Here is a 16,197-nt window from a genome sequence, read left to right as displayed (position 1 = left end):
AATTCCTTAACCACCACTAATGGATTAGAACAGGCTAGATGAGGTTGATCAAAAAATCAACAACAAACATTAACACACATATTTGATGGACCCTGAAGCTGAGCCCCAAAGGCCCTCATTGAGGACTATTGCTCTTTTTTCCCCTAAAACTGTTACCTTTTTTCTATCAAAACTCCCCTTCTACAAATTAAATCACCATCAACATCCATTAAGAAAATAGCACAAGAAAAGGCCTCAGGTTTAAAGGAAATAAAACAGTGGCTAAAGACCCACTATAATTGCCAAAGACTGAGCCTGCCAGGTGAATAAGCAAACATGTTCTGAGAAAGCCTCTGTGTTGAAAGTAAGGAAGTTCCATATAACAGCACTAATTAATGGCTAACAAATATGGAACCCCTTCCTTTGGTATTATATGGTATAAATGGACAATCAGCTAACTTAACATAGAAAGGATCCATTTCTGACTTATGGGGCCATACTCAGCATAAGGCGATTTGTACAGTTAGTTTGATGGGGTAGAAGAAAATAACTCATTTAAATTCCTCTCACTTTTTAAAAAGGCTTCTTTTTTTAGACCATTAAAATTTAAGGCAAACTAAAACTATATTGTTTAAGGACTCATAATTAGGTAAACTACAGTGAGAAGCAAGAAGGCATGAACTCCTTGCTATTCTTGTCAGGTTACTTAACCTGCGGGAGAAAGATGAGGGTTAGATGAGGGAAACCATTCAGGAAGGTTCCAGCAACATTTTTTGGCTTTCATGATTTATACTGGTACTCTTTACACAAGTGTTTGTTTTATAATTCATTAAACTAAATTAATTTTATGCAGAAATATTAAAACATTTATCTTGATTGACAACGGATTCTTTGCTAATTAGCATAGTATGTCAAAATGGGTGGTATTGGTGAAACTAATGACTATTCTATTTGTATCATGCATGCTAGAAATGTTCTCCCATTGGAGCAATTAAAAGTATTCAAAGAATGTGGATTGCCCAGTGTTGTTAAAAATCTCTCCACACTTTCATGCACAAGGAACGTGAATATCTTGTCCCCTTTGGGTATGGAACCTAATTCCTAATACATCCCATATCCAGCCATTGATCTGACTGACTAGAAGACATTGAAGCATGACAATATGTACTCTGATGCCTGAAAGAACAGATTATGAGGATTTTAAAGAGCCTAGAGATTAAGCTTGTGAATGGGTCTGTGCCTGCTTGTTAATGACTGTTTGCTGAATATATATTTGAATATATAGCAGAACTTAGTCTGAGACATGTAGCAAGGTTGTAGGAAAGAAGCTAACCATCACTATCTCAAATACCTTTTGCAGCTATTGTAATGTACCAGAAAGGAAAAATCCAAAAGTTTTGCATGATTTAATATAATTTAGGTTGGTGAATAACAAAGGCTTTTGTTTTTTACTGACCTCCTTCTGAAACTATTGATGTTTTGTAAATTAAAGGAGTATTATTTTGCAAACAGAAAAGGAATTAAAATACTTAGAAAAATAAGCAAATATAAGCAGGTATTTCACTGAATATATCAAATATAGTCAATAAACACCAAATGGAGCTGTTAAACATCATTAGTAACCAAGAAATGATCACATGAGATACCATCTTAAACTCACTGAATTGGCAACAACGACAAAAAAAGTCTGACCAATCCAAGTGTTGGAGAGGATATGGATCCACCAAATCTTCTATGCATTAATGAACCCATCACTAAAAATTAGAGCTAAATTCTTGATAATAATTTTTCATCAAATGATATGGTTTCCCTCTCCCATGCCACTCTTTGCCTTTCTCTCCCTGAGGAAGCATTACCTTTATTCTCATGGTTTTCTTTCACTTGTTCTCTCTCTCTTTTAATATAGCTGTATTGCATCATATCTAGTCCTAAATAAGTCCTAATCCTGTATATGTAATCTTCTGGTACTTGTATGTAGCTTAATACCAAATTGCTAAGATTTATCCATATCATTGTGTATTGCTGTGGTGATTTCACATTGCTTCAGGATAATATTTCTATGTATAGGTATACCACAGTTTTTTCCATCCATTCAACTGTTGATGGGCTTTTGAGTTATTCCTACCTAGGTTTTGGCTTTGTGCTGCTTTAGACATTCTTGAGCACATCTCTTGGGGTAATGGCCCAGAGGTTTCTCTGGGTCTATACCTAGGAGTGAAAAAGAATATGTGAATGTTCAACTTCATGAGATAATGCCAAATTGTTTTCCAAAGTAACTGAACCAATTCAAACTTTCTCCAGCAATGCACAGAAGAATTGGTGGATCCACACTCTCTCCAACACTTGGCTTGGTCAGACTTCTTTGTTGTTAAGTAGGAGGTAGGTAGATAGATAGATAGATGCAAACCATACATAGGCTAATGATGAGAGTGTATCATGAAACATGCACTCAGGTTTTTCCAATTCTGTGCATTTGAAGACAAAACCAAGACAAAACAAGAAAAAGTTAAAAAAAATAAATCTGATGTGCCTATACATAGTGTGCAACACTACTGTGTTGAAGTCTAGATCAAAATTAATGCTTTATCACACTTCCTACATCAAAAACACCTGGTCAATATTTAGCTGAATTGAATTGATTTTCAATACAAGCCTGAATTTTAGGGGATTCTTGTAGGGCTTGCTTGGGTTTTTTTGCATTTTTCTGCATAGCTGTCATATGCCAAATACAAGTCTAATAGTTCTCTGCCTTTCTGCAGCTTTTAAAGTGAAGACAATATCAAAAGAATTAGAAGACAAGCCAGAGACTGGGAAAAAATATTTGCAAAAGACATATCTGCTAAAGGACTATTGTCCAAAATAAACAAAGAATCCATAAAACTCAACAATGAGAAAACAACCCAATTAAAAAATGGACCGAAGACCTTAACAGACACCTTACCAGAGAAGATATGCAGATAGAAAATAAGCATATAAAAAGATACTCCATATCACATATCAACAGTGAAATACAAATTAAAACAATGAGATACCATTACACCCCTATTAGAATGGCCATCATCTGAAACACTGACAAAGACAAAACCAAATGCTGACAAGGATGTGGAGCAACAAGAACTCTGATACACTGCTGGTGTGGTAGCAAAATGGTACAGTGACTTTGATGGTTTCTTATAAAACTAAACATACTCCACTGTGAAATCTAGCAATTGTGTTCCTTGGTATTTAGGCAAAGGAGTTGAAAATTTACGTCCACACAAAAACCTATATGCAGATGTTCACAGAAGCTTTATTCATAATTATCAGAACTTGGAAATAATCAATATGTCCTTCAGTAGGTAAAGGGATAAATAAAATGATACATTCAGACAATGGCATATTATTTAGCACTAAAAAGAACTAAACTCTCAAGCCATGAAAAGACATGTAGGAATCTTAAATGCATATTACAAAATGTCAATCTGAAAAGGCTATATATGGTATGACCCCTACTGTATGACATTCAATAAAAGGCAAAATTATAGGGTCAATAAAAAGATCAGTGGTTACCAGGGGAGGGAGATGAATAGAACTTTTAGAGCTGTGAAAATACTCTAGATAATATTATAGCGATTGATATATGTCATTATATTTATATGCAAACTCACAGAAAGCACAACACACCAAGAGTGAACTCTAAGGTAAACTATGGACTTAGTGTTATTACCATGTGTCAATGCAGGTTGATCAGTTATAACAAATGTACCATTCTGGTGGAGCATGTTGGTAACAGGGAAGGCTGTGCATGTGCATGTGTGGGAGCAACAGGTATATGGAAAAATCTCCATGCCTTCCTCTGAATTTTGTTGTAAATCTAAAACTGCTCTAAAAAATAACGCTTTATATATGAATGTACATAAAATCTTGAGGTAATGTTGATGTGTTATTATCACCAATTTCCTTAGCTGTAACACTATCAGCTGTTAGATAATGCTTTCTATAAGTTTGCAATCTACTGAGAATACAGAACAACATATTTAATTCAAATTAAGTAGGACTAGTCAAAAACCACATACTGAATAAATAACAAATACAAACCTACTGACACATCCATCATCCTGAGAGATATCGGAATGCCATATGGTAGGATAGCTGGTTGATCCAGCTTTGTCATCCATGAATCAGGACCAACTATGCACCAGGCTCTGTTCTAGATTCTAGATAAAGCAGTAAATGGCGAGATACCTGCCTCTGTGAAGCTTAAATTTTTATATTGTACATACTGTCATGTTATGAGTAATGTGAAAAATGCAAGACATGGAAACAAGGGAAAAGCACAACAATCTTGGAAGCCTCATTGAGAAACAGAATGAAATATGAAATTGAGTCATAGCTAGGGTAGGAGCAAGTACCTTTCTTTTCCAGAGAAGAAAAGAGCAAGTACAGAGTCCTGGGGTGGAAGATTTTTTCAGGTATTGGAAGAAGAGTAAGGCCAATATAGGGTAGAGGGAAGACAGGTAGATGATGAGGTTGGGGTGGATATTTGGAGCACACTAGAAACCTTGATAAGAGTTTCACCTGCATAGAAAAGATGGGAGCTTAACTGGAGTGGGCTCAAAAAAAAAAAAAAAAAGTTAGTAAATGAGTTGATGTGCCAATGTAGACAATTCTTTTGAGGAGTCTACTAAAAAATAAAAATAAAAAAAATAACGATAAGTCTCAGGAAAGAAAGAAAATATGTTGCATGCCAGAAGCCTAGATGCATGACTTTGAAAGTAGATTGTTTTACAGATTATTCTATGCAGATAACACATTACTAGGAAAGGTGGATTGACAGAGACGCCATCAGGAGCAGGAGTCCCTCAAGGATCTGTCTTTGGCCTCCTGATCCTTTTTTCTACTTCTATGCCCTTGGAAAACCTCTTAACCCCAATTTTTCTCCTTCCTCCTCTCCTCCGCTTTCCTCCTGTCCTCTCTCTCTCTTCAGCTAGGCCCTCTGATAACAGGATTGACTACAGATCTCCTCACTACCCACTCTTCTTCTGCAAACCACCACCCAGAAACTAACAAGCTATTCCAAGTCAGGAGTTGCTTGTCTCTCAGACCCCCTCAGCCTTTAATCAGTACCAGAAATGCCTTCAGGCAGAATTGTCCTTTTTCTCTGAAAGGGCTAAACCAGCCCGAGTTTATGCAAAATTGGTTGACAAGATGTTCTCTTCTTGTGCTAGCCTGTTTTGAGAGCCTTCACAACCATAGGAAGATGGCTGCTGTCTGAAATCTGATTTCTGATAACAATGGGCAGGAATTCTGGGTCTGGATGCCAAGCTAAGGGTTACCTCTTCTCTCAGTTTCCCTTAATGGAAAATGTGGGAGGTCCCCGTCATTTTATAAATGCCATACCTAGCCCTACTTGGGACCATGCAAGTGAAGCAACATCAGAAAGCACTCATGGAAGACCAGCACAGATTCCCAAGGAACCGGAAAATCAGACCTTGGTAGATGTGTTTTGTCCCCTCACCTAAATTGTTTTAGACTCCCTGACATCTCTCTCAGTCTCAGAATCCTAAGACACTGCTCTGATGAGCACCTAGACGTTCTGGTATTGACCAGCATCAAAGGTCTCTGAGAAAAGCCTGTCCTTCAGAGATCACACAGGAAAAGGTGGGGGGCAGGGAACGGAGGGGGAAGGCGAGTGGAGACAAAAAAGGCAAATGTGTAAGCACTGCAAATAACCAGGGATCTTTCTAGCCAGAAGTGTCCTTTCTAATAGTGTGAAATAAGTCAAAGAGCCATCACATCAGATCAGTAGAACAAATGAGAAACCCAAACTGTGAATCAATAGGCATGGGTTTACCTCTGTTACACTTTAATTAAGTTTCAAAAGAAAAATTATACCCCAGTAGAGTCACATACCAACAGCAGCCAGCTGTCCTGCTCAATCAAAAGTCCCATAAATTCAGTGCATAGAATTAATTGCATAGAATTTCTGTTTAAGCTTTCTTGAAATAGAAATCTAAAGTTTTACAAATATCACACCACGTGGGATCAGGAAATTTGTCTTTTCAGCTCATTAAATGGTTACCATTTTAGCTAATTCAATCATAAGAGCACCAAGTGAAGCAGAAGCCAGAGTTGTAAATTAGTTCCAAGCTCCATAAATCTTTTATATTGAGAAATAGGCTAGGACCTGAGTATTTTTCTCCAAAATGCTAAGACATTTTAAATACTTCAGAATCATTAGAAATTATTCGGTGTCTATGAAAAAAAAAATTTTAATTGAATCAGGTCTTTTTAATACACCCATTACATGTACAAATTCTCTCTAAATAAGCTCAAGGATTGTAGTACTCATGTACTGATATGAAAACATAATCACTCAGGCCCAAAAAAAACCTTACAAATGTTACAAAGGGGAGCTCTCCTCCTTTTCGAAAGCGTGGATGGAAACAGCTCCTGTTATAGACACTGGGCTGGTCAATGAGGAGACAGAGGCCAGAAGCTGGGAAGAGGAAACAGTAATGCTATCCACCAGTTCAAGGGCAGGAGAAGTGGATGGAGGGAGTCCCTGGCTTACCATTTTCAGGGGGAAATCCCCAACCTGTTATTCACTCTCTTACAGAATTGTCCTTTTCCAGCTAACATGTATTGGCTCCAAAGCAAACTTCCTCTTGAAGCTTCCTTGAGAATATGTTGAGGCACGTTGATACCTCAAAGCAGCCCCATAATTTTCAAAAAATGAGAAGACCAAAGCTGCTAAGCCCAGCTAACAAGAACAACTACAAAATTAAATAGGAAATGTGTTTCAACAAGCTCAGGGGATCCCTGGGTGGCGCAGTGGTTTGGCGCCTGCCTTTGGCCGAGGGCGTGATCCTGCAGACCCGGGATCGAATCCCACGTCGGGCTCCCGGTGCATGGAGCCTGCTTCTCCCTCTGCCTGTGTCTCTGCCTCTCTCTCTCTCTCTGTGACTATCATAAATAAATAAAAATTTAAAAAAAAAAAAAAAAAAAAAAAAACAAGCTCAGGGGCAAAGGCCAGCAGGCTGGGGCTTCGCTGGGCTCTACGAAGATAAACACACACTCTAGAATACTAACCCACACCAGAAACATACATTCTGAAAATATCAGAGGTCAACAATCAACACAATCACAGACTAATCAATTAATACCATCCTCTCTGAGAAGACAAGGAAGAGGAATTATAGAGAGACAAAGATGCGAATCAGTGAAGATTTATCTTTTGTTAAACCTCAATCTTATACAAGGATATGAAAAAAAGACAATCTCTAGGAGGAAAATTAAGTATTTCTCTATATTAACTAAGCAGTTCATGAGAAAGCTGCTTCTCATTTCTAGTGATGTTGAAACACTTCTTCCAAGAAGTCTTCTTTCTGACTAATGGGAAAAGAGTGGTAGCAAATCACTTTAAAGTTCCTCCCTGGAGCAAAATTGTGAGCGTGGTAAGATACATGTTACAGATTTTGTTATCCCTGCTCTATTCTAAGCACTTTGTGTTACATAGGAAGGACTATTGTGCACATCTCCATTCCTAGGGTCTTGCTAGGTTAAGAACACACCCCATACTCTGAATATTTTCTTACATTTTCCCTTCCATGTAAATGTATTTCTCCTATGTTCAATTTCCCTAGCCCCTGTCCTCAAATGAAGTCATAGTGGATTAGTCATATAAACAAATTAGCTAGGCCATATGCTACAATGATGTGTTACAGATTAATGTCTGTAATCTTGTTTTGGTCAAAAGACATTCAGTTGGGCTAGGTGACCTTCAAATTCTCTCCCAATTCTAATATTGTAAAATTCTAAGTAACTCCAATCAAAAAAAATCTTAAACCTTGGGCCACGCTAGTTAGTTGGCAAATTGAACTTCTGGGGCCCTTGAAATCAGACCATTTGTGTTAGTGTAAAACATATCACATCTGATAGTTGCCCTTTGATCAAAAAGTTGAATGGCAATTTTTAGAGGTTATTATTGCATGTCTTATATATTGGTGAATTGAAGATGACCCAAATCCTTGGCTGTTCTTCTCATCAAGAAATTAGTCTCCTTTCCCTCTGACATGGAATCCAGGCTGGCCTTGTGACTGACTTTCTTTAATCAAGAGAATGTAGGGAAAGTGACCCTTTGCCAGTTCTGGCCTAGGCCATAAGAGATATGGAAGCTTCTGCTTTCACCCCCTTTGGAGCCCTAAATCACCATGTGAAAAAGTACATCTACTTTGCTGCAGACATTGTTTGGAGAGAGAGAGAAAGAGAGAGGAACAGATTCCCAGTCAGCCTCCATCTGGTCCAGACATCTCGGCTGAGGTGCCAGACATATGAGTAAAGCGATTTTGAACTTCCAGTCCTAGATAACCTCCAGATAACTGAAGCTGCATAACCCCAGACAAGACCAGCAGAAGAACCACCCACTTGAGTCCAGTCCATAGACAGTTGCTATTATTTTAAGCCATTAAGTTTCAGAGTGCTTTGTTACACTGCAGTAGATAACTGAAACACAACCCTAAAGATTAGGCCTAAAGCTGGCCTAATCTTTTCTTTAAGCAAAGAAGGAAAGGATAACAAATAAAAGAATTTTTTTAAATGAAGTTCCTAAATATTATCGTGGTTATTCCACCATCCAGCATACACTTAGTTCTTCCTGTATACAATGCACAGCCATAAATTCGTTCAACACTTTCTATGCTGTAAACATGTCCTCAATATCTGCTGCCATTGGTGTAGAAAGAAACTATAAGCTCCTGTTGGCTAGAAACCAAGAACTCTAATAGGTCTTTTATAAAAACTTTTTAGCAATAATAATTTCAGCAGAGATCTTCGGCAATGATCAACACTATTTCCTATAAGTCTTGCTACTTTTCCATACTGACAAGTCTAGAAATGGAACCTCAGAAAGAAACTCCACTTTGAAAGCCTAATGTCATCTTTTTCATTTTAAAGGGCACTGAAACCATAAGCCCCTCTCATTGCACTCCTCCCAACAACAAAGTACATCACACTGTGACCACAGGCTTATTCCACAGGAGTATTTTTTTTTTTTATTGCTTGGTTATGAGAATGGTTATTCCTAAAGGGAAACTTTAAGTTCCTCTGCCTTGCATTCATGTATGACAAATCCCTGACACCTGTATGGAAGCTCCCAGGCCAGAAACTTGTGTTCTTGTCCTGCCACCATGCCTAGGAGTCAACCTGAAAGAATCTGTGGATAAAAGACATGACAATGTGCTTGCTTCAAATGCTCAGGTTGCAAACTTTCACCAAGATGTCAGCAGGATTCTCACCATCTTTCAAATGGCAATGAAAACTAAAAGGTTGATGAAATATTTTTTCAAAAAACTTTCAAAGGTAAAATTTCTTTAGGGTAAAGGATATTCAATTTTTATTCTATATACTTCTGAATTGTTGGTTTTTTTTTTTTTTTAGAATAAATAGAAAGGAGGACATGATATATTCAAAGTGCTGAATGGGAAAAATCTGCAGCCAAAAATACTCTATCCAGTAAGGCTATCACTCAGAATAGAAGGAGGGATAAAGAGTTTCCCAGACAAACAAAAACTAAAGGAGTTTGTGATCACTGAACCAGCCTGCAAAATATATTAAAGGAGGGCTCTGAGTGCAAAGGAGGGACTAAAAGTGATAAAGACAAGGAAGGAACAGAGAAAGGCTCCAGCAACAATGGCAAAACAAGTAATAAAATGACAATAAATACATAATCTATCAAGAATTCCTTTGACTGTAAATGGACTAAACACTCCAATCAAAAGTGTTTGATCTCGAAATGGATAAAAAAAAAAACAAGACTCATCTAAATGCTGCCTACAGAAGACTAATTGTAGACCTAAAGACACATGCAGGTTGGAGAAATTTTGCATGGAGAAACAGTTACCATGCAAGTGGATGTCAAAAGAAAGTTGTAGTAGCAATACTTAGATTAGACAGACTAGACTTTTTTTTTTAAGATTTTATTTATTTATTTATTTATTTATTTATTTATTTATTTATTTATTCATGAGAGACACACAGAAAGAGAGGCAGAGAGATAGGCAGAGGGAGAAGCAGGCTCCACGCGGGAAGCCCGATGTGGGACTCGAACCTGGGTCTCCAGGATCACACCCTGGGCTGAAGGCAGATGCTTAACCACTGAGCCACCCGGACGTCCCACAGACTAGACTTTTCTGTACTTGTTTTTATCTTGCTTTGATATTAGGGTAGTATTGGCCTCATGGAATGGTTTTGACTGTGTTCTCTCTATTCCATGATTTGCAATATTTTGATAAAGACCATCATTAATTTCTTTTTTAAATGTTTGGTAGAATTCATCAATATGTGAGATTTTTGATTCCTAATTCAACTTTCATTCTTGTTATTGATCTAAGAAGATTTCCTGTTTCTTGGATTCTAGATTCATGATTCCATTTTGGTAACTTATATGTTTTTAGGGATTACCTGTTTTTCTCCATAAGTTATCTGATTTGTGAGGATATGATTGTTTATAGTGATCTATTATCACACTACGTATTTCTGTGGTTACGTGTTGTATGGTTTTGCCTTCCATTTCTCATTTTGGTTTCTGAGACTTCTCCTTCCCTTGAGTTTAGAGCATTTAGAGCATTGCCAATTTTATTTTTTGGAATAACTGGTCATAACTTTCAATGTTATGTTACTGTTTATTCTGGTCTCTACTTTATTTATTTCAGATTTTTCTTTGCTATTTCCTTCCTCTACTAAATTTCAGATAAGTTTCTTCTTTTTCTAGTTCCTTGTGGTGTAATGTTAAGTTGTTTATTTGAACTTTTTTCTTAATACAAGTATTTATAGCATAAATTTCACTCTAACATCTGCTTTTACTGCATCCCATATGTTTTAAAATACTGAGTTTTCTTTTTCTTTCGTTTTGAGACACATTTTGATTTGTCACTTGATTTCTTATTTGGTCCACTACTTGTGCAATAATGTGCTGTTTAATATTTACATATTAAATATTTAATATTTACCAAAAAAATAAACAAACTCAAGATTCCAACCAGACCTGTCTGATGTCAAAGCCCATGTTCCTCTTATACTTATATGTGAGGCTAAGGGAATGCTGTACCTATGAAAAATTTACAGTTAGCTATTTGTGAAGAAAATTTCCTTTTCTCTGCCATATTCTTGCTGTCCAGAGCCAGTGGCAGAAAGGCCATTGTAATCACTTGCAATCCAGTCCTGCATGGGCCTCTTCTCAATTCCTAGTCCTTAGCCAAGCTTCCAATCCACCCCATCCCCCTCTGGGTTTTCTAATTATAGCTCTTAGAACACTCGCTAATTCAGACAATAATCACAACATCCTGTTGCGTTCAAACAAAATGTTTTTTTAAAAACAAGGATAATTACACTTCAGGGTGTTTTATAAATAATGAAAAGATAGTATCTCCTTAAATTCACACAATAGGTGCTCTTCCTTCTCAAAGAACTTTATAACTATTAACTAATTGGTGCTTTAATATAATACTGAATGCCTTTTAACCTGTGGAAGTACAAGTGACTTAGGGTAAAGCAATTCTGACTCTTGCCTGACAGCACAGAGGGTTCTGACTCTCATTTTGGGAAGTTGCAGCCTCCTGAACATGATGAGGATAGAGCAGAAAGTAAAGTGAGAACAAGGGCTGGAAATTAATGGGAATATTCCCATCTATTAGCCATGCTGTTAGTTCATAAGGTACTTGTTTTGATAAGATGTTCCTTCGGCCATATAATTTGGTATTTTAAAAAGTGGCTTCCATCAATTATGATAATATGGTATATGATGTAAGGGAAAGCTGAAATCCCAGTGAATTATATTATACAATAATTGACCTCACATTGAATGAAAGGCTAAGCTAAGAGTAAACGCACATGAGGTTGTTACCAACTAGTCCTCTACAACCTAAGGAGATGGTTCAGATGATCAAATACTTCCCTGATCCTGTGCTAGCTTTTTAAAATAAAAAATATTTTATTTAAATAAAATATTTAAAATATTTTTAAACTATATAGTAGTTTATTGTTATTCTATTTTAAATTTTATGTTTATATATTTTTTTCAAGTATAACTAACATACAGTGTCATATTAGTTTCAGATGTCCAATGTGATGATTCAACAATTCTATACATTACTCTGTGCTCTTAATCCCCTTCACTTATTTCATCCATCCCTCCATTCACATTTCTTTTTTTTTTTTTAATTTTTTTTATTTATTTATGATAGTCACACAGAGAGAGAGAGAGAGAGAGAGAGGCAGAGACATAAGCAGAGGGAGAAGCGGGCTCCATTCACCGGGAGCCCAATATGGGATTCGATCCCGGGTCTCCAGGATCACGCCCTGGGCCAAAGGCAGGCGCCAAACCGCTGCGCCACCCAGGGATCCCCTCCATTCACATTTCCTGTGGCACTACCAGTTCTCTATATTTAAGAGTCTGGGTTTTTTTTTTTGTATATCTCTTGTATATCTCTTTTTTGTCTTGTTTTGTTTCTTAAATCCCACATACAAGTGAAATCATAGGGTATTTGTCTCTCTCTGATTTATTTCACTTATGATTACATCCTCTAGATCCATCCATGCCATTGCAAATGGCAAGATTTCATTCTTTTTTATGGTTGAGTGCTATTCCATTGTGTGTGTGTGTGTGTGTGTGTGTGTGTGTGTGTGTGTGTGTATACCATGTCTTTACCCATTCATCTATGGATGGATACTGGTTGTTTTATGGAACTGTGGCCAATTTCATCTACCGTTTTATTTTAACTCATTGTAATAGCTAAGTAATATAATACTTCTCTATTATATTCTCATATTATTTGAAGATTCTCTTTAAGGATTTCCAAATGACAATTATTTACCTGAAAACATGGTCTCCTAGGAGCAAAACTTTGAAACTAAATTTAGAGAAATACATGACACCCTTCTTGGTTCCTAGAGCTGAAAGATACACAACTATATTTCAAACCATTCTGTACAGAAATGTGACCATGTACAATATTCAAAACAATAGCTCTCAGAGCCAATAAGAAAAGAGAGACAAAATTCTTGACAGATGGGCTTTTAAAAAATTGCAACAACTTCAACCAGCTTCCTTAAGGCTTATTTCAATGTCCTGAATAATAAAATAAATCCAGATTGACTTTTAGTATGAAACTTAGGTTCTCTTTTGGTTTAAGGAAGATGCTTGATGTTTTGGTAACTTTTCCTGTGTTCTATTTTTTCCCTTAGGCAAGAGGAACTCATCTCTTATAAGAAATCCTTAAGACACTATTATAGAGTGAATATTTATGTCCCCAAAAATGCATATGCTGAATGCCTACCCTCAGTGTGACTGTATTTGGAGAAAGGGCTTTTATGGAAGTAAGATTAAATGAGATCATAAACGTAGGGCCTTGATCTGATAGCAATAGAGTCCTCATAAGCAGAAAGCCTAGAATTTAGCTCATTTTCTCTGTCATATGTGGACACAGTGAGAAGGTGGCCACCTGCTTTCATAGGAACCAAATCAGCCAGCACCTCAATTTTGAACTTACCAGCTTCCAAAACTATGAAAAAATAAATTTCTATTATTTAAGCCTCCAGTCTACAGTATTTTGTTTTGACAGCCCTAGCAGACTAACACAGATACTAAACTAAAAAGAAAATATTCTACAGGTTGGATGAGAACTATAGAACTGAAGAATATTTGCAACTTAAAATCTACAACAGAGATGCCTGGGTGGCTCAGCGGTTTAGCACCTGCCTTCGGCCCAGAGCATGATCCTGGAGTCCCGGGATCAAGTCCATGTCAGGCTCCCTGCATGGAGTCTACTCCTCCCTCTGCCTGTGTCTCTGCCTCTCTCTCTGTGTGTGTATCTCTCATGAATAAATAAATAAAATCTTAAAAAAAAATCTACAGCAGAACTTGCTTGTATAATTTTTTTCAGTTGGGCTTCCATGGAAGAGTCCGGTGAAAGATCCTGCAGAACCATGACATGGCAGAAGGATGACTTGTTCTTTTAAATTGTCTTGCATGTTTAACTTATTTTAATAAAATAATTTCCTGCAACAAGAATAAAATACCTAGGAAACTTAACCAAGGAGGTAAAAAACTTCAATAGCAAAAAATAAATAAAAAATAAAATTCAGTTAAAAATGAAGATATAAAGATGGCAAACAAGTGCCTTAAAAGATGCTCAGTATCACAAATCATCAGGAAAAAGCAAATCAATACCACAATGATATATCACCTCACACCACTCAGAACGGCTACTTATCAAAAGGACAAGAAATAAAAAGTGTTATCAAGGATGTGGAGAAAACCCTTATGCAGTGTTGGTGGGAATGTAAATAGGTGCAGCCTCTGTGGAAAAAGCATGGAGGGTCCTCAAAAAAATTAAAAACAGAACTGCAATATGATCTAGCAATTCCACTTCTGGGTATTTCCTCATCAAAGAAAATGAAAACAATAACTGAAAAGGATAAATGCATCTTCATATTCATTGCAGCATTACTTACAATAGCCAAGATATGGAAGCAACCTAAGTGTCTACTGATGGATGAGGGGATAAAGAAAATGTGGCATATATATATATATATATATATATATATATATATATATATATATACCATCCAGCCATTAAAAGAATGAAATCTTGCCATTTACAATAAGAATAGACCTAAGGACATTATGATGCTAGTGAAATAAGTCAGAGAAAGACAAATACTAGATGATCTCACTTATATGTGGAATCTTAAAAAAAAAAAAAAAAAACTTGAACTCATAGATTTGGAGAATAAATTGGTGGTTGCCAGAGGCAGGGGGTGTTGGTAGGCAAAATGCATGAGGGCATCAAAAGGTACAAACTTCTAGCTATAAAATAAATAAGCCATGGGGATATAATATACAGCATGGTGACGGCAGTTTAAATACTGTATGGTATATTTGAAAGTTGCTAAAAGAGCAATCTCAAAAGTTCTCACCCTAAAAACTTGTAACTATTTATGGTGACAAATTTTTTTACATATTTTTTTAATTGGAGTTCAATTTGCCACCATATAGCATAACACCCAGTGCTCATCCCATCAAGTGCCCCCCTCAGTGCCCATCACCCAGTCACCCCTACCCCCTGCCCACCTCCCTTTCCACCACTCCTTGTTCATTTCCCAGAGTTAGGAGTCTTTCCTGTTCTGTCTCCCTTTCTGATATTTCCCACTAATTTTTTCTCCCTTCCCCTTTATTCCCTTTCACTATTTTTTATATTCCCCAAATGAATGAGACCCTATAATGTTTGTCCTTCTCCGATTGACTTATTTCACTCAGCATAATACCCTCCAGGTCCATCCACCTCGAAGCAAATGGTGGGTATTTGTCGTTTCTAATAGCTGAGTAATATTCCATTGTATACATAGACCACATCTTCTTTATCCATTCAACTTTCGATGGGCACCGAGGCTCCTTCCACTGTTTGGCTATTGTGGACATTGCTGCTAGAAACATCGGGGTGCAGGTGACCCGGTGTTTCACTGCATCTGTATCTTTGGGGTAAATCCCCAGCAGTGCAATTGACGGGTCGTAGGGCAGGTCTATTTTTAACTGTTTGAGGAACCTCCACACAGTTTTCCAGAGTGGCTGCACCAGTTCACATTCCCATATGGTGACAGATATTAATTAGACTTACTGTGGTGATCATTTCACAATACATACATATATCAAATCGTGTACATCTGAAATTAATATAATGTTACATGTCAATTATACTTTGCTAAAAATAAATTAACTTTTCAAGTTAAAAAAATAATTTCCCACAGAACTATTCGTCTGGCTCATCTGTATGTTTACATTATTTGGCATTCATAGGTCGGTACCTAAAGCTACTATGGAGTCCCCAGTGCTCCACTCCACAGAAATCCTAATGTGTCAAAGACAGTGTTCATCGAATATTCCATGAACTCTCCTATATTTCCCAGTACATCTGGGGTCCTGTAACGAATTCTAGCCCAAGGACTCTGAATGAAAATGCATGTCACTTCCAAGTCAAAGCAGCTGAGAGTCAATGGACCACTATCATCTCCATTTTCCCTTCTCCACAACTATCACAGAAACCATATGTTCCAAATTCTTGAGCTACACTATGGAATAGGAAATAAGTAAGAAATAAGCATTTGGAATCCCTGGGTGGCTCAGCGGTTTGGCGCCTGCCTTCCGCCCAGGGTGTGATCCTGGAGACCCAGGATCGAATCCCA

This window comes from Canis lupus, chromosome 4 (genome assembly GCF_048164855.1).
Source record: "Canis lupus baileyi chromosome 4, mCanLup2.hap1, whole genome shotgun sequence".
Taxonomy (NCBI): domain Eukaryota; kingdom Metazoa; phylum Chordata; class Mammalia; order Carnivora; family Canidae; genus Canis; species Canis lupus.
This window is presented reverse-complemented; position numbering follows the sequence as displayed.